The 19,524-nt window shown below is 41.9% G+C and overlaps 2 long non-coding RNA genes across 3 annotated transcripts; both read right to left on the bottom strand.

Annotated features, from left to right (window-relative positions):
- Nucleotides 1-10,399: 10,399 nt before the first annotated feature.
- On the bottom strand, nucleotides 10,400-13,641 carry LOC119322094. The gene is made up of 4 exons (XR_005155413.1): nucleotides 13,523-13,641; nucleotides 12,085-12,466; nucleotides 11,215-11,286; nucleotides 10,400-10,531 (listed from the first exon to the last, which is right to left on the bottom strand). It is a non-coding gene; the product is annotated as an uncharacterized LOC119322094 (long non-coding RNA).
- Nucleotides 13,642-17,445: 3,804 nt separating this feature from the next.
- Nucleotides 17,446-18,303, bottom strand: LOC119322588. 2 transcript variants are annotated; one of them, XR_005155713.1, is made up of 3 exons: nucleotides 18,201-18,303; nucleotides 17,801-17,890; nucleotides 17,446-17,530 (listed from the first exon to the last, which is right to left on the bottom strand). It is a non-coding gene; the product is annotated as an uncharacterized LOC119322588 (long non-coding RNA). The 2 variants fall into 2 exon arrangements; XR_005155712.1 differs by having other exon boundaries at nucleotides 17,801-17,887; nucleotides 18,201-18,296.
- Nucleotides 18,304-19,524: the final 1,221 nt, after the last annotated feature.

Raw genomic sequence — 19,524 nt, 5'->3', positions numbered from 1 at the left:
TAGCACCCCATCGCCCCCGGTTGCAGCATCTCCCGTGGTCACCGCCCCTCGGTCGCCGGCGAGATGGAATGGTCACCATGCAGATCCATGGCAGCTTTGAGCGGGGAGGGAAGGCGCGGTGCTGCAACCAGGGGCAGGGGGGGAGGGAGGGGGAAGGGATGGGGAAGGGGTGGGGAGGAGGGGGCAGAAGAAGAGGGCGGCGCGCGCCCCGGCGAGCTGCGCGAGATGTGCGTGGAGTGACGCGAGGAAGAGGGAGACCGGCCCAATCTTCCGCCGGTGCGCCGGCCCCAGCCGTTTCCCCTATATATGGGTGCATTTTAGTATGTGTGTTCCCGGTCCATATGTAGCCATATTGAAATACCTAAAATATCTTATAATTCAGAATAGAGGTGGTACTTTATGTTTCCTCTAATCGCCGCTTTATTATTAGACAATAGAATGAAAATTGTTGCGTCATGCAATGTATACAACCAATATTCTTTGAGACCGATAATGCATAGAAGAGGCAAAAAACACACATTAACTAATCCAGCAAAAAAGAAAAGTACCACGATGTGAGCTCTATTTTTTGCTGATCAAAATAAACTTAGATGTCGGTTGAAGGTGAGGTAGTGGAAAACTCCAAATTAAGTAAAGAGAGACGTACATATCGATTAAAGTCCATAGTTTTAGCACCACGTACGGCCTAAGCAGATATGCGTGCGTATACAAACTAACCTCGGAGACGACCCCGCCGCCAAATCCAAACCCTAATTAAACAAGCATATGCAAGCCAGATCGTGTACCAACCCATAGTCAGATCGTTCGACAAGCGCAACCATGGTGGGATACCCGTCGGGCTTGGACACCAAGTCCACCGATCCTGAGAACCCGCGATCGCCGGCGACGATGCTAGGACAGCGCTTGAAGAGGATGTCGTGCTTAGACAAATGATGCTCGGTGTGCCTCATCATGTTGCTGGTCCTCGCCCTCGGCTTGACATTCGGTCTCGTCTTCGGCCTCCCCCACCGGCGCTACTCCGTCACGATCAACTCCGTCTCGGGCCTAGATCTGCCGCCGTCCAAGAACCTCACGCTCGACCCGCAGTTCAACCTCACCCTCCGCCTTGCATCGGCCAGCCCGGGCCGCGGCGCGTGCATGGACGCTGGCACCTACGTGCACCTGTCCTACCTCTGCGTCCCTCTCGCCACCAGCGCCGCCGCACCGCGCCGTCTCTGCGTCGGGCCGATGAAGTCGAGGGAGCAGCTCGTCGTCGCTAAAGGCACCGGCGTGCAGCTACCAGGGTTCCTGATGGACAGCCTCACTGTAGACCTGCGGAGCGGGGTGGAGGCGTTCAACGTCAAGATCGGGCGATCTGCCGGCCACCACGACGCCGAGCTGGTGGCGTCGTGCGGGGTTAGGCGAATCGGGGACACTGCTAGATGTGATTCGGATGACACTTGCCCAGATCCGAACCAGAAAGCGAATGATGATCCGGTTATAATTTCTACTCCAATCTTCATAATAGGACGCAGTCAGGGTCTCTCCACTCAAGACCAACCATGAAGATCTGCTACGGATTGTTTAGATTTAAACAGTACTACATGATAAAATAACGAAAATGTTAACGCTCACACGTGTGGGCGTTTGCACATCGCCCACACGCCTCCATCACCACTGATTTTGCCACGCATGAATAGATGACATCAACAGAATTTTTTTTTGGTTTTCGGCTTAAAAATGTTGTATCTCCTAAATAAAAAAGCGAACTAAAAATCCGTTTTCACCATTAAATCCGTCTCGACGAGATCTTCAAAACTAGACCCCATGATATGTTTCGACGAATTTTTTTTTTGCCAGAAGTTGCCACGATGTTTACACTGCAGTTGCCATAGGGCTTAAACTAAAGTTGCCATGTGGCAATTTTAGTTTGTAGATCATGGGAATTTTAGTATTTTGATGATTGCAACTCCAGTACTTTGACCATGAAAATTATTTTTTTGTATGAACCATGGCAATTTTACGTGCATGTATCATGGCAATTTTAGTTTATGGTTCATGGCAAGTCTAGTTTCTTAATTCCCCGTTTTATAAATGTCAAAATTTACTTTTAAATGTAGAAGAAAATAGCTGAAACATATCATGGCAACTTCAGTATAAACATCATGGCAATTCATATGCAATAGACATGGCAACTTTTAATCCAAAAAAAATTTCATTAAAACATATCAGCATGGGATCTAGTTTCGAAGATCTCATTGCGAGGGATTTAATGGTGAAAACAGATTTTCAATCAGATTTTTCGATTAAGAGATAAAACATTTTAAAAACTGAAAATCCTGTAGCCAGCGCAAACGACACAAACGGCACGCCACGAACAACATCATAAATTCCATTATTCTTGTTACGATAATTTTCCACTTCACTCTGAAATTCTTTAAACTTTTTAAATGTTTCAGACTTGTGTTTCATTAAGTAGATATACCCATATCTGCTCAAATCATCTGTGAAGGTGAGAAAATAACGATACCCACCGCGAGCCTCAATATTCATTGGACCACAAACATCAGTATGAATGATTTCCTACAAATCAGTTGCTCGCTCCATAGTTCCGGAGAACGGCGTTTTAGTCATCTTGCCCATGAGGCACGGTTCACAAGTACCAAGTGATTCATAATTAAGTGATTCCAAAAGCCCATCAGTATGGAGTTTCTTCATGCGCTTTACACCGATATGACCTAAATGGCAGTGCCACAAATAAATTGTACTATTTATTAGATGTGTATCACTACTATCGAGATTTAATAAAAATAGACCACTCTTCAAGGGTGCATGACCATAAAAGATATTACTCATATAAATAGAACAACCATTATTCTCTGACTTAAATGAATAACCGTCTCGCATCAAACAAGATCCTGATATAATGTTCATGCTCAACGCTGGCACCAAATAACAATTATTCAGGTCTAAAACTAATCTCGATGGTAGATGTAGAGGTAGCGTGCCGACCGCGATCACATCGACTTTGGAACCATTTCCCACGCGCATCGTCACCTCGTCCTTAGCCAATCTTCGCTTAATTCGTAGTCCCTGTTTTGAGTTGCAAATATTAGCAACAGAACCAGTATCAAATACCCAGGTGCTACTGCGAGCATTAGTAAGGTACACATCAATAACATGTATATCACATATACCTTTGTTCACTTTACCATCCTTCTTATCCGCCAAATACTTGGGGCAGTTCCGCTTCCAGTGTCCAGTCTGCTTGCAGTAGAAGCACTCAGTTTCAGGCTTAGGTCCAGACTTGGGTTTCTTCTCTTGAGCAGCAACTTGTTTGTTGTTCTTCTTGAAGTTCCCCTTCTTCTTCCCTTTGCCTTTTTTCTTGAAACTGGTGGTCTTGTTAACCATCAACACTTGATGCTCCTTCTTGATTTCTACCTCCGCGGCTTTTAGCATTGCGAAGAGCTCGGGAATAGTCTTGTCCATCCCTTGCATATTATAGTTGATCACGAAGCTCTTGTAGCTTGGTGGCAGTGATTGAAGAATTCTGTCAATGACACTATCATCAGGAAGATTAACTCCCAGTTGAATCAAGTGATTATTATACCCAGACATTCTGGGTATGTGTTCACTGACAGAACTATTCTCCTCCATCTTGCAGCTATAGAACTTATTGGAGACTTCATATCTCTCAATCTGGGCATTTTCTTGAAATATTAACTTCACCTCCTGGAACATCTCATATGCTCCATGACGTTTAAAACGTCGTTGAAGACCCGGTTCCAAGCCGTAAAGCATGGCACACTGAAATATCGAGTAGTCATCAGCTTTGCTCTGCCAGACGTTCTTAACGTCGTCAGTTGCATTAGCAGCAGGCCTGGCACCCAGCGGTGCTTCCAGGACGTAATTCTTCTGTGCAGCAATGAGGATAATCCTCAGGTTACGGACCCAGTCCGTGTAATTGCTACCATCATCTTTCAACTTTGCTTTCTCAAGGAACACATTAAAATTCAACGGAACAACAACACGAGCCATCTATCTACAACAAACATAGACAAGCAAAATACTATCAGGTACTAAGTTCATGATAAATTTAAGTTCAATTAATCATATTACTTAAAAACTCCCACTTAGACAGACATCTCTCTAGTCATCTAAGTGATCACGTGATCCAAATCAACTAAACCATGTCCGATCATCACGTGAGATGGAGTAGTTTCAATGGTGAACATCACTATGTTGATCATATCTACTATATGATTAACGTTCGACCTTTCGGTCTCCGTGTTCCGAGGCCATATCTGTATATGCTAGGCTCATCAAGTTTAACCTGAGTACTCTGCGTGTGCAACTGTTTTGCACCCGTTGTATTTGAACGTAGAGCCTATCACACCCGATCATCACGTGGTGTCTCAGCACGAAGACCTTTCGCAACGGTGCATACTCAGGGAGAACACTTCTTGATAATTTAGTGAGAGATCATCTTAAAATGCTACCGTCAATCAAAGCAAGATAAGATGCATAAAGGATAAACATCACATGCAATCAATATAAGTGATATGATATGGCCATCATCATCTTGTGCTTGTGATCTCCATCTTCGAAGCACCGTTGTGATCACCATCGTCACCGGTGCGACACCTTGATCTCCATCGTAGCATCGTTGTCGTTACGCCATCTATTGCTTCTACGACTATCGCTACCGCTTAGTGATAAAGTAAAGCAATTACAGGGCATTTGCATTTCATACAATAAAGCGACAACCATATGTCTCCTGCCAGCTGAAGGAGAAAGCATCTGCCGGGGACAAAGATGAAGAAGGGAATGACAGTAGTGATGAAGAAAAGGAGGAAGACGATAGGGACGACAATATTAGCCACGACGACTAGAAAGAAGACGAGGATCAATAATTCTGCCCACGATAGCATATAGTACAAATGTGTGAGTCAGTAAATGATGCGTACATAGTATACACAAAGTATGTATCCGTGCATCCAAACCAGTCCGTAGGGTGCTGACACGCATCGGTTGGTTTATCTTCCTTTCAAGTAATACAAATTAGATTATGTAATTTATACAGGAGCCCCATTCACCTGGTTTGTTCGGGTGAATCTTTTTGTCAAATTTTCTCCTCAATAACTGCTTGACTTTATGCGTAAATTTGTAGTACCAGTAGTAGGCTAGTGAATAGGTAGTGTTTTTCAACCGTGCATACTATATAGCGTGCACTGATCTACTATTAAATGTGTTCAAGTATGTGCGTTCAGATTTTGCTGAGATAATAAAACATGAAGACACACTCTCAAACAAGAAGAAACGTGATGATCCTAGATACTTTCTCTGGGAGAAAGAATAGGTTTTATTTCATAAGAATAGAATTATAGTCCGCTAATACAAGCTTCAGAGATACAATTTGGAACCTGGCATAGCTAACGAGGGGTGCTACCAACATAACAACCATGATTAGCTAGACAATGAGAATACCCTATTTTGCTCGCACTCTAATTTCAAAGGAACTCACCCGCAAGCTTCCATGAAATTTCTAATTCTGCAATCAAGTGGCCATAAGCAGACTGATCAAGAGAGTTATAAGAGATAGCAACAAGGAAAAGTGGACAACCAAATAATCACACATTTAGAGCATCTCCAACATCAGCCTTATTTTTTGTCACGAAAAGCTGGTGGAGTAAAACTTTTTCGACACGAAAACTGATATATTATTTTGGGCATGAGCAAGCGCTGTCTCCAACAGCTATCCTAAAATAGGGCATCACCACTCCAAGGCCGCATTGCATCTTTCTTCTACACATATATCATCAAACACATGCAAGGTACTAGTACAGTACATGTCTTGTGCAGTTTAACTGAAGCAACAACAAACAAACAACAACATAATAGGTTCTAGTCGCTAGCTAAACAAATTCAGCAGCACTGCGTTCAATTTCAATCCAGCCATGCACACATACTGCTAGCTTCCTGTAGATCAATCAAGTTGCCTACATGGCTGCTTCTTTGGTCGCTAGCTTCAGTTAAAAATTCAGCTACTGGACAGTGTTGTTTCCTCTTTGGTTGCTAGATAAATCAAATTGCCTGCTGCACCCTCCTGCGTGCTTTAAAAATGTTGACGACATTTAAAAATTGATCATGATTTTCAACAATATGTTTGTGACATTCAAAAAAATTAGACAATTTATAAAGTGTTTGCGTAATTTTAAAAAGTGTTTCATATCTTTAAAAAACATTTATGACTTTAAAAAAATGTTCACATGTTTCAGAAATTTCTTTGTGCTACTCTTAAATGTTTATACAATGTAAAAAATCTCCATGTAATTAAAAAATGTTTTGTACCATTCAAAAATAATGTTCAGTAGCATTTAATGATTTAAAAATTTGTTCTAACACCAATCCTCGTGGTCGTCCAGGGCGAGGCTCATGCGGTCGTCGTCGAAGCCGAGGGTGGCGCGGAGGCAGCGGGCGCCGGACTGGCAGGTGGCGGTGAGGTAGGCCTCGGCGGTGGCGTAGGCCTGGTTGCGACCGAAGTAGTCGGGGTGGCGCTCGTCCATGGTGACGGTGTCATCGGGGGATATGGCATCCATGATGCGGCTGGCGAGCGTGTCGACGTAGTTCCTGAGAAAATCCGGAATGCACTGCTGCGCCATGGACCACATGAAGAGGAACCTCGTCAACGACGACAGCACCCCCGTGAACCAGCCGCTGGCGACCAACATGTCCATGGCTCGATCTCGATCTCTGCTAAATTTTCTGTTGTTGGTAAAGAAGAAAATTCGATCTCTAGTAGCGTTGGCCGTGGGTCATCTTTCTCTAATTGTCGGAAAGCACCGACCTTGTATATTACAAGCGAGGTTTTTGGTAGTCCAGGAGTCTCATGCATGGAAGGAGAGCAAATCCTAGCTAGGTGGACCAAGAGAATGCAAATCCTCGCTATACGTAGGTAGACTCTTCGTGTCGTGTAAACGCAAAAACATGCTTCCATCCAAGCAAGCGCTCGCTCTTTACTTTACGAGTACTCCTCTTTCTCTTTTGGTTGGTCTCAGGCGGGGCGGCAAATTAAATAAAGGGAGAAGAAGAAGAAAAACAGAGAGCACGCGAGATAGAAAAAATAGTCAGCGGATGCCGGGAGTCGCTGCTGCTCTTGCTTTTTTATTTTCTCGCGTGGTCGGCTTTTTTTTTCCTCGCGTGGTCGACTTGACACGTGACGTCATAGAAACGGGAACAACGCATCCTTTTTCCTTTTCCATCCCCGCAAACAACATGTTCTTGCAGCCGAGTCCCTAACATTTTGCACCCAACACCCTAGATTTTTTTCTTTTCTTACAAACAAGACCAAAATTTCGACAAGTCGTGCGGAATTTCGCCGGAACTTTCGGCAGCATAACGCGTTTTTTTCTACAAGAAACGAATCCACACCGGCACTACAACACCGCTCCACGGCCATGTCCTTCCGTTACCACTATATATATAGTTGACAGCTGCACGCCGATCGATCGAGCTCAAGCATGCATGCATGCATGGACGACTTCATCTCCTGCTTTTGCCCGCCCATCTAAAATGATCAACTCTGAGAAAAGACACAAACAACACCTCTTAACAATACACAGCTCCCCTTAAAAAAAACACACAGCTTCCCTTCAAAAAAAAACACACAGCTTGGAGGTGGCGCATGCTGCATGAGAAATTGCTTGGTATTTGCCCAAAAACTATGAATGCCATCAATTATGATAATTTTGAAATTACTCCTACACTTGTACAGGTGGCAGCCAGAAAGTTTCTATCAGAAATATTTAATATTGTAGTTGGAACCACTTGTACCGACTAAACAAATACCCACTGGTGTTGGTTTAATAAACACAAACTAGTGCAGATTAATTATCGTTACGAATGATCTATACTACGTCCTTCTACGTAGTTTCAAACTTTCAGTACCACTTGACATCAAAGATGATATGATCAGAAGGATAAATGGATATGCATACTAGTGTTTGTCCCAATCAGTTTGTGAGAGCTCAAAAATTAAGCAAGCACAGTGTGTACATGAACCGCACTGCTAATTCATTTCTAATAAATAAAACCACATGATTTTTTTTCACTCAAAAGTAATGTTGTGTGAACCAAATGAAACGGTTGTTTAGATAGATCTGGTATTAATCAAAACTACATTGGCCTTAGGCCTCCAACCAGAAACATATCACTTGCTATAGCAGGTACATAACATAAGGGCCAGGATCCCATAGCTAAGCCAAAACAAAATCAAGTTGCCAAATTAAAATCTTCCCATTTGCACACTTGTTCTGACCTTGAACATTCTGGCAATTATCTTGTCAAACATTTCTATTCCCAATAAACTTAGTTGTCTTTGGAGGTATTCGTAAGTGGAGTATAATTCATTTCTGTAACTCTAAAACCACAATTATAGTACTGTTACATGTTGTAAGTTGTTCTAACAGTGCACAATTCTCTTGTATAGTATCTCTCTTTTAATTAGCAAAAATTTGGTTTCAAAGGGGGGTTTCCCGTGAATAAACATACTCGCTATAATGAATTTGTGAATAAAACACATGCCGGCTAGCCCGTTATGGTCGAATGGACATACCTCCATATCTCATCCTGAGTTTTAGTTGTGTCGCTTGGCCGGCGGTTTCATCTCCGGTTCCATGTCTGGTGCAACCATCCGCATTACCAAGGGTGACAAAACACTATAGTCAGTTTGAGTACGCCATGCAAAGATTTTCTGAATAAGATTAGATCGGGAAAGGGTGTGCTCTTACAGAGACAAGCCTGACCTTGCGGAGGAGAGCTACGCAGCAGGCACGTGTATGTCCAGAGCATCGACGATAGGGTGTGGATCATCTCCCGGCATCTTGTGATATGACCGGCTGCTGCTGCTGCATGTAGTCCTTGTGTGTTGGATTAAGGAGAAAGGAGGGGGTGCGGCAGATGCAGCTTAGTCCATGCAGGAGGAGCAAGAGGAGAGGAAAGAGCACATGGGCGACCATTTATAGAGGAGAGGAGATCATGTACGGCAGCGATGAGAGAGCGAGCAGCGCGGAGAGACGTTGGATTGGAGGCTGATCCGTGTGAGGCGCGCCGGAGCCAATGGATCGACAAGAAAGGGATGCAGGAAGTAATGGAAGAGGGGGTTGATCCGCGTGAGAGGCGAGGGAGCCAACGATCGACGAGAACTGGAGGGAGAGGAAGTAATGGAGGAGGAGGTGAAGCGATAGCAATTAAAGAAGGAAGGTTGCATAGGTTTTTGGGGGCGAGAGGATTTCGAGGAGGTTTACTAGGATGGTTTGTTAAACTTGCTGATAAGAGGCTACTATGTACGGGCCTCCCTCAAATCACGCTAGGTAGTTTAGTTTCCATATAGTATATTACAATACGTACGTGGGATGATTTATTATTTCTTATTTACGTCAGGTATGTTCTGAATCCTGTGTTAGTCCCGTCAGATCCCTCTCTGTTAAGTTGTGATGAATCACATCAGATCTCTCTGTCAATCCCTGATTAATCATGTCCCTTCTCTCCCCAAACAAACCTACATTGCATCCGCTTCCTATCAAGTTACTCGGAAAAAAACACATGGATTAGTCATAACAAATAGATGCTACGTTAAAAGATTTGTATACATATATATTAGAGAAGATAGCAACGACCACTTGTATACAACAGATAGGTACTACGTACATTGATTCAATGTTGTCTTCCAATTCAGGAATCCAGATGATCAGAACAACCTAGCTAGCTAGATCACATAATAATTAAGATGACACAGATTATCCTGAGCTTTCTTCTCAAAGGAGTTCGAGCAGTAGATCAAAAGTCCGAGCTGGTGTGCATGGCGACGGCGACAACAGACCCGTAGTACCATGTCAAGCAGGACAACAACCAGACAGGCTGCTGGCTGATGGTAAATAATCATGTCTGTGCTCACAATCACATACACACAAACACAAGGTGAAGGTAAACATATGTAGATGCCCCCAGTTTCTTTTCTAGTGGTAAATTTGAAAGCACATGGTTGTTTTTCAAGAATCACCAATAGTTATCATGATTTCCATGCATCAGTCGTATCAAAATCACTCATTCATTAGCCATCAGATTTCATTGACATAAAAAATCATCATCATTTTTTGGCATCACAACATGCTAGAAAGGTACAAGGACACATGAGCCAAAATGACAGCCAATCAATCCAATCTGTTTGCTAACCACTAACTCCTTGCTGCACGATTCAATTCAAATCAAATTTTACAATGGTGGTACATATGTAGCACTCACTGAGACTATACCAATATCGTCATTCAATCCAAATTTTACAAACTCCCAGGAACAAGACCATTCGGCCCACACCCTACAGACAAGGAAAAATTAACAACAAAATGCCTATCTCTAAAGATCTCTTAGTCCATACAGTAGCTTCGATACGTCGAGTGAGTTCCCCCTGCCATCAACCATTCGACCGACATCCAACGGTGAAGGGAAAGATTAGCAGGTCTTTTTCCTTTTTCTTCACCTTATTTCTCAAGTCCTGCACATCAAAATGCAATGCGTGGATTAAGAAACCAGAGCAACTTCACAAAACACAATGTTTTATAGTGGGTGATTCCAAAAAGACACTAGACAATCTCACACATAAGTGTTGGCTGATACTACCACGAGACAATGGTGACAAGAACAACATGCTCTTCTCAAAACCAAGGAGAGGAAACCAAGATACTGATCCATTATACATAACTTAGTGAAAAATAAGGACATATTGACATAAGCACCCCAAGTATTGGCAGTGCCGCTGGGGCATAATCTTTCACAAACTAGTGGCATGGCTTTGTATGGAAAACAAAATTATTAGGAGCACACTAGCACTTTCAAAAAGCAACGTATCAAGGAGGTTCAGGAAAGATTACAGGAGCTCTTAATATGATCCTACAAAGAGAAGATCATAAATAAACCCCATGAAAATTATTCTCTACTTTACTAGTTGCTTTGGCACTGACAAACACGCCATATTGAGCCTTACCCTTTAGCAACAGTAGCATGGAGCAGAAAAAGGCCTAACGCGCACTGCATTACAAGAGAACAACTTGATTGATATGAAAGATCATCATGGTCAAATGATTTTGGTGGCTGGAAGACCACGACCACAGATCCCAACACTAAATCAAGGTCTCAATGGCCCGCACAACAGTGAGAGAGACGAGAGCAAGGATTCACCTGAACCAAGAAGATGTGTAAGACCTCCTCCTTCAGCCTGTGACATCCAGGGTTGTTTCCCTTCAGCAGCTCCTATCATATTCAAAGAAACCACCATGTCAGACCTCTCTCTAACGAACACAACACAAAAGAGACAAAATACATAAGCAATAAAGGTTCAGGCTAGATAAACACTATGCACCACCCATACAGTTGGTATTATAATACCTGTTACTCCACAAAAGTTTAAGCAATCATAATATAGAACAAACCAGAATTTATTTTAAAACAAAAGTTGTGCTCTGGAACCCATTCAACAATGGAGCATCCCTCATCATCTAAGAAACAAAAATGGCACAGCACCTACACGACACATGCCTTCTTAAAAAGGCCGGCATGCTAGTGCCTCGGATCACGATTTTTTGCAATACTTCACAAAAGAGATAACCACCATCCAATGCAACCAACATCAATACTAAACTCAGTAGATGAAATTGCATCAGTAGGCTAGCCTAGAATGCAGCGAGGAAATCGATTGGAACCTGCCTCTATAGAAGGGTATTTAAACATAAGACACTCTTTTAACAGATCATTTGTAAACATCATCATCACCTTTTAAGATGGGAGATACTCTCTACAACGAATTTTCTACTTCAAGCTTGGCAACTTGTTCCCAGTTTCATCAGTCAATACTTTTAGGATGGGAGATACTCGCTACTATGAATAGATAGAGAATCTCATCTCAGCCGACTGATCCCATACACAAAAATGAAATATAGAGGAGCCCAAAAACAAAACACAAGTAACTACCTTTTGTTTGTTTTCTCACATTAGTTACTTGTACACTAGTATGGAACAAAACAAATAAATCAAGTAGAAGAAAAACCTGACCTGAGCAACCTTGCTACACTGCAAAGTCTTCCACTCCATGCAATCGTCGAGATCACCGCCAAGGCTGGCACAGTCGAACAACGCGTTCTGTTGCTGCTTCTAGCGGCAGATGTAGTGGAGCCCGAGGCTCCCAGACCACCACATCCGTCCTCTCCCCACGATGTGCTGCTGCTCAAAGCTCCATTTAGCATGCCACCGTGTCTTGTTGTAGAGGCATGTAGTAGCGCACCACCAACCTCACCAGGTGCAGGTACTACAGTAGCTCCTCGCTGATGATGATGGTGTTGGCTATTTGCATGACGAGGGCTGAGCCGCTCACTGTCAACGATGAGCAATGTCACCGTGCTCTTCGGGCCTAACAGTCGTACATCCCTCCTGCTATCTAAACAACACAACACAAAAAAACTGCCGAGTCAGGTCTCTCATGAACACAACACAAAACAAAGACAAAATATATAAGTGAGATAGGTTCAGGGTAGATAAACACTATGCACCACTCGCACAATCGGTAACATCAACTAAACCATAACGGTACATATGACCACAAGGAGAGTTTATTGCATAGTTTGACTTAATAGAAGACAGAGTTTATTTTCTACAACCATCAAAATCATCGTTTTTAACACTAGTTGCATCGAGAGCACAAATATAACGATTACCTAATAATCTACAGTAACCAATAAACTAGAGATCTTATTGTTTGTCTCTGAGCATAATAAGTGCCTCAGGGTGCTATATGCATTTGTGGCAAGAAAACAAAAGCTTGTAGGCATGAACCGCTGACTTAAAAATGATTCTATGCATGGCTCCTTATGTCTTTTAGGCACTAAGAAGTATCTGCATACACGCTTTCTTCTATCTCCAATCAAATTGTGGTTGAGAACAGAATGCAAACACTTAGATAGCCATGATAAATTTATTCGCTTGAATATCTGTAAGGATAATACATACACATGTGTTGACAAATCTCAGTTTCAAAATGAATTGTTAGTATCGCCAAGGGTAATACATGTGCATTGCAACAGATATAAACAGAACTAGATCCCCTGAAAAAATAAAAAAATAAAAATAAACAGAACTAGATCCTAGACTTTTGATTCCCTTTGGTCTTGTGTGCATTGCAACAGAACAAGTATATCAACATTAAGAAATTTCTGAACATGTGCACAAGGGTGGGTATGTATGTTTTTCTCCTGCACAAGTGCAGAGCAACATCAACTTGAACAAGGAGAGCAACCTGCAGGAACATTCAGCTAGAATGAAACAGAGCAACCAGAATCTCTATCTAGACCAACAAGATGAAATTGGGACTTCTGACTCTCAGGCACCAAAATAAAGAAATTCAAATGACCATTATTCATTTCATCTACGACGGGTCGATGGCCATGCATGGGGACAGAGGGCGTGAGAGAGAGTGAAGGAGAGGAACTAGGTTTACCTATGCCAGGACCAAAGAGGAAGCGGCCACCGGAGGGGCAGCGCGGGAGGCGTTGGAGTGAGCGACAGAGCAGGCAGAGCTGCTTCGCCGGCCAAACTAGTGTGGGATGACACCATGGTCTCGGAAGGTGCGTCCAGCAAGAATGCTACAAATGTGAGCGGAAACCAAAATGATTTGTACTGATGGCAGGAAAACTAAAGAGATGGTTTGTCAACCATTTGGATAGCCTTAAAACGAAATTAATCCACAATATTAAGGGAGATGGGAGCAAAATAAAATTCAAGTAAGCATGGATTAGATGGCACAAATATTGATTAGAAGGTGAAATCTGCCCGAGCACCAAGAAAAATCATGTTTTTCTTTCAATACACAAAAACAAACACCAGAAGGCCAGTACCAAGATTTGGGATCCAAAAAACTAGCAAAAAATATCCAATAGCAATGACCCACTTGTACAAGTAAGTTTCCACTACCTCAACAAGTATCAAGTGTCATAGAGCTTGAGAGAGAGCAGAGAAGAGGACCAACAGCCACCGGAGGCGTCAAAGTAAGTGCTGAAGCAAGCAGAGCTGCTTCGCCGGCCAAACTTGTGTCGGATGGCGGTGTCGTGCCAGAAGGTACGCCCAGAGAAAATGCTACAAATGTGAGCGAAAACCAAAATCATTAGTACTCAAAGTAGGAAAACTATAAAGATGTTTTTTACAAAACATTAAGATATCCATAATATATAGATGCTCAGAGCTTTTCAGCAAATAAAAAAAGAAGCAAACGAGGTTTTGTTTTAGTAAATGTCGGACCCAACTAGTAGACTAATAGCCAATAGCACCATGTTGTTTCCAATCAAATTCGGTTGAAGTATTTTAATTCCCTATCCTTGAACTTTAAGCACAATTTCACGTAAGTTAATTCAAAATAGAAGTTAATATGTCAGAAAGATGCCCCAGCAGGTCGGCTCCAATTTATAAACTGCACTGTACAGACTCTTAGAAAAACATATAGCATATCTATGACTAGAATCAAAAGGGATAAAAAAATCAAAGACCAAACATGATGCTAATTAGCACCGAACTACAAGAGACCAATTTCAGTAAAAAGAAAGATCATAAAAATCACATACTTGTGGTGGCCAGAAGACCACTACCACAGATCCGAACATTAAATCATCGACTCGATGACCGGCACAACACTAGCCGACGCTAGATGACCGGCATAAAAAAAAGTTGATAATTTTTATTGTTTCGTTACTTATTCATCAAAAAGATCCCACCTATTTACATATCTTTCAAGTACTATACAAAAGAAATGTATATGACCTTTATTCATTTCAAGTGGGCATGCAGAGAATGAGATGGAGCATAGTAGAGGAACCAACAGCTTACCTATGATCACATCGGTGGTCTTCTCATACGGGATCGCTCTGCCCTCTCGAAGTTCAAACTTCCAGCAATGGCGGATGCGAGTCCACGATCTTCAGTGACCACTCCGATTCCTCCAACATCATCCTCATCATTAAGTCAGGTCCCTGGGTACACAGGAACAAGATTAGTTGAAGGCCAAGTAAAATGGTAACAGAATGATGATCAGGAGCAAACTATAAAGGACAATACTGCCAGGCAACATTTATTATGATGGGCATTTTCAGTTTGGAGGACAGCGAGCTATATATGAACACAATAGCTAATGAACAACAAGCTATACAGGTCATCATTTCTGTTGACAAGCTCCTAGAGAGGACATCAAAAAATTCTTCAATTATCAGGGTACAAGATCACTTTTACTATACTAAATAAACTACATTGCCATCAAAAATTTCAGGCACTTGATATACCATTACCTGGGAAATCATTCGGTCAAAAAAGGTTCATAAGGTTGGATTCATGCACTTATTGATCAACTAAAGGTTCATTTAGTCATAAACCTCTGTTAAGTCCTATTGGGAGACAAGCAACAGTGCCGAATGTAAGATTCCAATCACGTGTGGAATCCAAAATGAATAACAAAGAATACTACTGACGTGTGAGATCAAATATACCTGAGTGCCATGCATGCTAGAAAATTATGTACTATTCAATGACTTCAAGAGAGCACACATACATGCACATTGATAAAATAACAGACACTGGATGTCATGTTTATCTTTCTAATGTGCTTTCATATTTTTCAATGATAAATTGATTATGACTGACTGATGCTAGTACAAATACTCAGTTAAGCTAGCAAAGTATGGTTTACATAGTACCTTGGGTGTCCTTCATGAGTCGAGGCTGATCCTGGAGGCCACCGGGCAGAGCATATCATTGAAGCCTGGAAACAAGAACACGAATGATATTGGTATTAGACGCTACCAACATCAACATGGTGCAGAACTGAAATTAGCTTGGCAGAAAGAACTGGCTGAGCAACCGAGTCCATGACTGACCCCAGTGTGATCCAACTTAGCGTCAGGCTTCATCATAGTGAGTCGGCTCATGGCCTGGCCCGAGTATGTGTACCTTCTTGCGCAGCATTACATGTGCAAGTACAACACTACAATACAAATTAAACCTCCAGATTAATGATTAAACCATAAAGAATCTTATATGAGAAAACACAAGATATTGTATCCCAAAATCCGAGAGTGATGATTATACTAAGAGCTCCAAGTGGAGTGAACGTAAACTTGTCCATATCACTGGAAATTATATAATCGTTTTGATTAACTCAAACCATAAACTAACTACCAATCTAGTCTATCATGTAGTTGTCGAGTGATAAATTCCTACTCCATCATGATAAGTAATTGAGCAGGACAAACAAAACAGAGGACATTAGAGGCAATGTAAACTAACCAATAGATTATTGACATGAATCAAGGCAAAATGCTTAACCATGAATAAGATTAAGTGAGTGGGATAGCGTGAAAAATTGGATGCACTCTTATAGATGCTATATTGAAACCTGACCATATTAATGAAATCTTTTTGATTTATTCAAACTGCAAGCTAACTATTGGATTTCTTGGATCAAACAGATGTAGCAACTTACATAGTCACATGAGCAAAAACAACAACAGGCATTACATATTATCCATAATGTATAATTTTGACTAGATTCGTTTCCAACATAAATAAAACAAAATCAAGAAAGCAACAGGTCAGACAGACAGACTTGACTCCTATTTTTGCAGCTGCAGCTAGTGAATAGACCTGAACCTTGGGACAAGGTTGTTCTCCTAACCATATTGTACTACTAGATTTTTAGCTCAAAATACAAAGGTTGCATCATAGTTTTGTTACCTTAAGAGTTAGTATTACACTCCACGATGGGAAATCCCATGAACCTCAACAGTAGACACACTATTGTTTACAAACGCTGCAGCTCAGTCAGCGAGTGAGTGAGCAGAGGGAGATGAGATGCTACCTGCAGGGAGCAATTGCCGACTGAGTTGTCGGCATCTTTGATGGAACCGGATTCAGTAAGAAATAGAACAAGGAAATTGCCCATGCCCCTTGATGGATTAATGCTGTAATTTATCCAAAATGATGGTCATTTCTTATTTATTCAAACAGTAGGAGTAGTTGCTGATGGGCATGGCCTGTTTTATTTTCTTGATGAATGAAACAATCCTTGCATGTACAACAACAAAGTTTTGAAATTTGAAGAAATTTAATAAATGCTGGAGGCACACGAATACATGTCTCTTGATTTGGAAGACAAAGCAAACGAATAGCATCTCTCAGTACGAGCGTGCATGCCTCCTACAGAGCCATTTTCTAGTTTCTAAGCATTCAACAATCATGAATTCATCCCATCTCTGAGTCTTAGACCAGAAAACAACAAAGATTAAGAAAGACAAGAGTAGCCAAAGTAAAAGGACATCAGGGACTCACCTAAGTGGTAGGTAACCTAGGAGGCAGTCATGGGAGCCCACCACCAGGGTTACGGGGTGACAAACTAGCCATCTTGTCGGCACTGGAAGAAAGGCAGCACACCACCGTCGTTGGAAACCCACCCTTCAGCTATGATCTCCTATAATATTAAAAGAACCGAGTCACATATGTGCATATGTGCATTCTACTCATACGCCATCATAGATCAAATGATTATCATATCAGTTCGACAATTCAATCTGCAATCATGTTGCTAACTTCTATTGTTTTGCTACGTATATTCATAAAAAAAGCCACCCCTACTTACATATCTTTCAGTACTATAAAAAAGAAATGTATATGACATTTATTCATTTCAAGTGGGCACACAGAGCATGAGATGGAGCACAGGAGAGTAATAGTGGCATACCTATGTTTATCTTTCTAGTGTGCTTTCATATTTGTGTCAACGATGAATCAATGACGTATCACAAACCAATCCTTCAGATCAAAGCACCTGCTAGAAAATCAAACGTGTGTACTGAGCCATCAGAAATCATCCTCGAACTAACAATGCAGTAATTGGATTTGAAATTCACACCACAACTAACTGAAGGTGTGTTGTTCAAGGGAAATTCACAATTCAGTGGGGGCACATGTTAGGATCGAGTTAGTATCGAGACATATGTTGGCCAAGTAAAGATTCATTTATACATAGAACCCTCCGAGGTCTTACCGGGAAACATGCCAAGTGTAAAATGTAAAGAGTAGTGTAGAAACCTAACAATGAATCGCCAAGGGCAATACAGAGAAGCCAGACTAAATATTACCAAAATCGAGTCAAATTAACCTATATATCTGAGGGGTACTCTCCAACGATCATAGCTTGTTTATCAAATGTGATCAATATGTGCGCGATAGTCTAGTCGAATCAGTGCTCGACGACCAGCATCAAGGAGGCCACATGGCAGAGCATGCCAATGAGGTCTGGAATCAAGAACACGAATAGTACTAGTATTAGTCACTACCAACATCAACATGGTGAAGAACTGAAATTAGACGGACAAAGGGAACAAGCTGAGCAAGCTAGAGTCAGTGAATTACCTAGTGTGATCCAAGTCCATGATGATGAGCGGCTCGGCCGCGAATGCCAAATATGTGTAGCTTCTCGGCAGCATTAAATGTGCAAGCACAACCACTGCAATACAAAATAAACCCTTATAGATGCTATCTTCAAATCTGTCCAGATTAATGGAATTGATTCGATTTATTTAAACTGTATGCTAACTATTGGATTTCCTGGATCAAACAGATGTAGCAACTTACATAGTCCCATTCATTGCATATTCTTCACAATATAGAATCTTGACTAGACATACTCATTTCCAAAATAAAACAAAAAAATCGAGAAAGCAACAAGTCAGACCGACTTTTCTCCTGTTTTTGCAGCTACGGCTACTGACTAGACCTGAACCTTGAGAACAAGGTTGTTTTACTGACCATATTGTACTACTAGATTTTTCCTGACCATATTATATGTGTACATGTGAACCAGATAGATATTGCTTGTAGGAGTACACCATAACAGGGCCTACTGAGATAACTTTAATAGCCAGACCTACCGAGACATTTGTTGGGCGAACTTTTTAAAGACCAAATGCAAAAAAGCAATCCAAGTTTGTGTGTGTGTGAGTCTCTCTCTCTCTCTCTCTCTTAAACAATATTACTACTCTCTTTTTGCATCCGTTCCATCCATCCATGTGTGTACAAGTGAACTGGGGGAAATTATGGACCATAAGAACAGAACAACATGAAGCCATGGGTGGGAAAGGTTTAATTATCACCATGCTGGACACGGTGTACACCATCGATTGACGACCACCAGAAGGTAGATGACGCATTCAGTAAGGACAGAAGGTTGCTTGCCGACCACCACAACCAGATGTATGTGCACCATGCCTGAAGTAGCTACAACGAACCCCTGTCCAGAAGCACGATCGTGAAGAAGGGGAACGGGCGGTACAGCAGCTGGGAGGGAGAGAATCCCAGGACCGAGATCCGGCGCGGACGAGGAAGAGCAGCGTCGGAGGTATCAATTGAACAGCTGGTTAAAATAACAGGAGATATCAGGTCAGCTAGTTGGTGCAACATATT

This window comes from Triticum dicoccoides, chromosome 6B (genome assembly GCF_002162155.2).
Source record: "Triticum dicoccoides isolate Atlit2015 ecotype Zavitan chromosome 6B, WEW_v2.0, whole genome shotgun sequence".
In the NCBI taxonomy this organism is placed as follows: Eukaryota; Viridiplantae; Streptophyta; class Magnoliopsida; order Poales; family Poaceae; genus Triticum; species Triticum dicoccoides.
The sequence above is the reverse complement of the archived record's forward strand: the minus strand, read 5'-3'. Positions and strand labels throughout refer to the sequence as shown.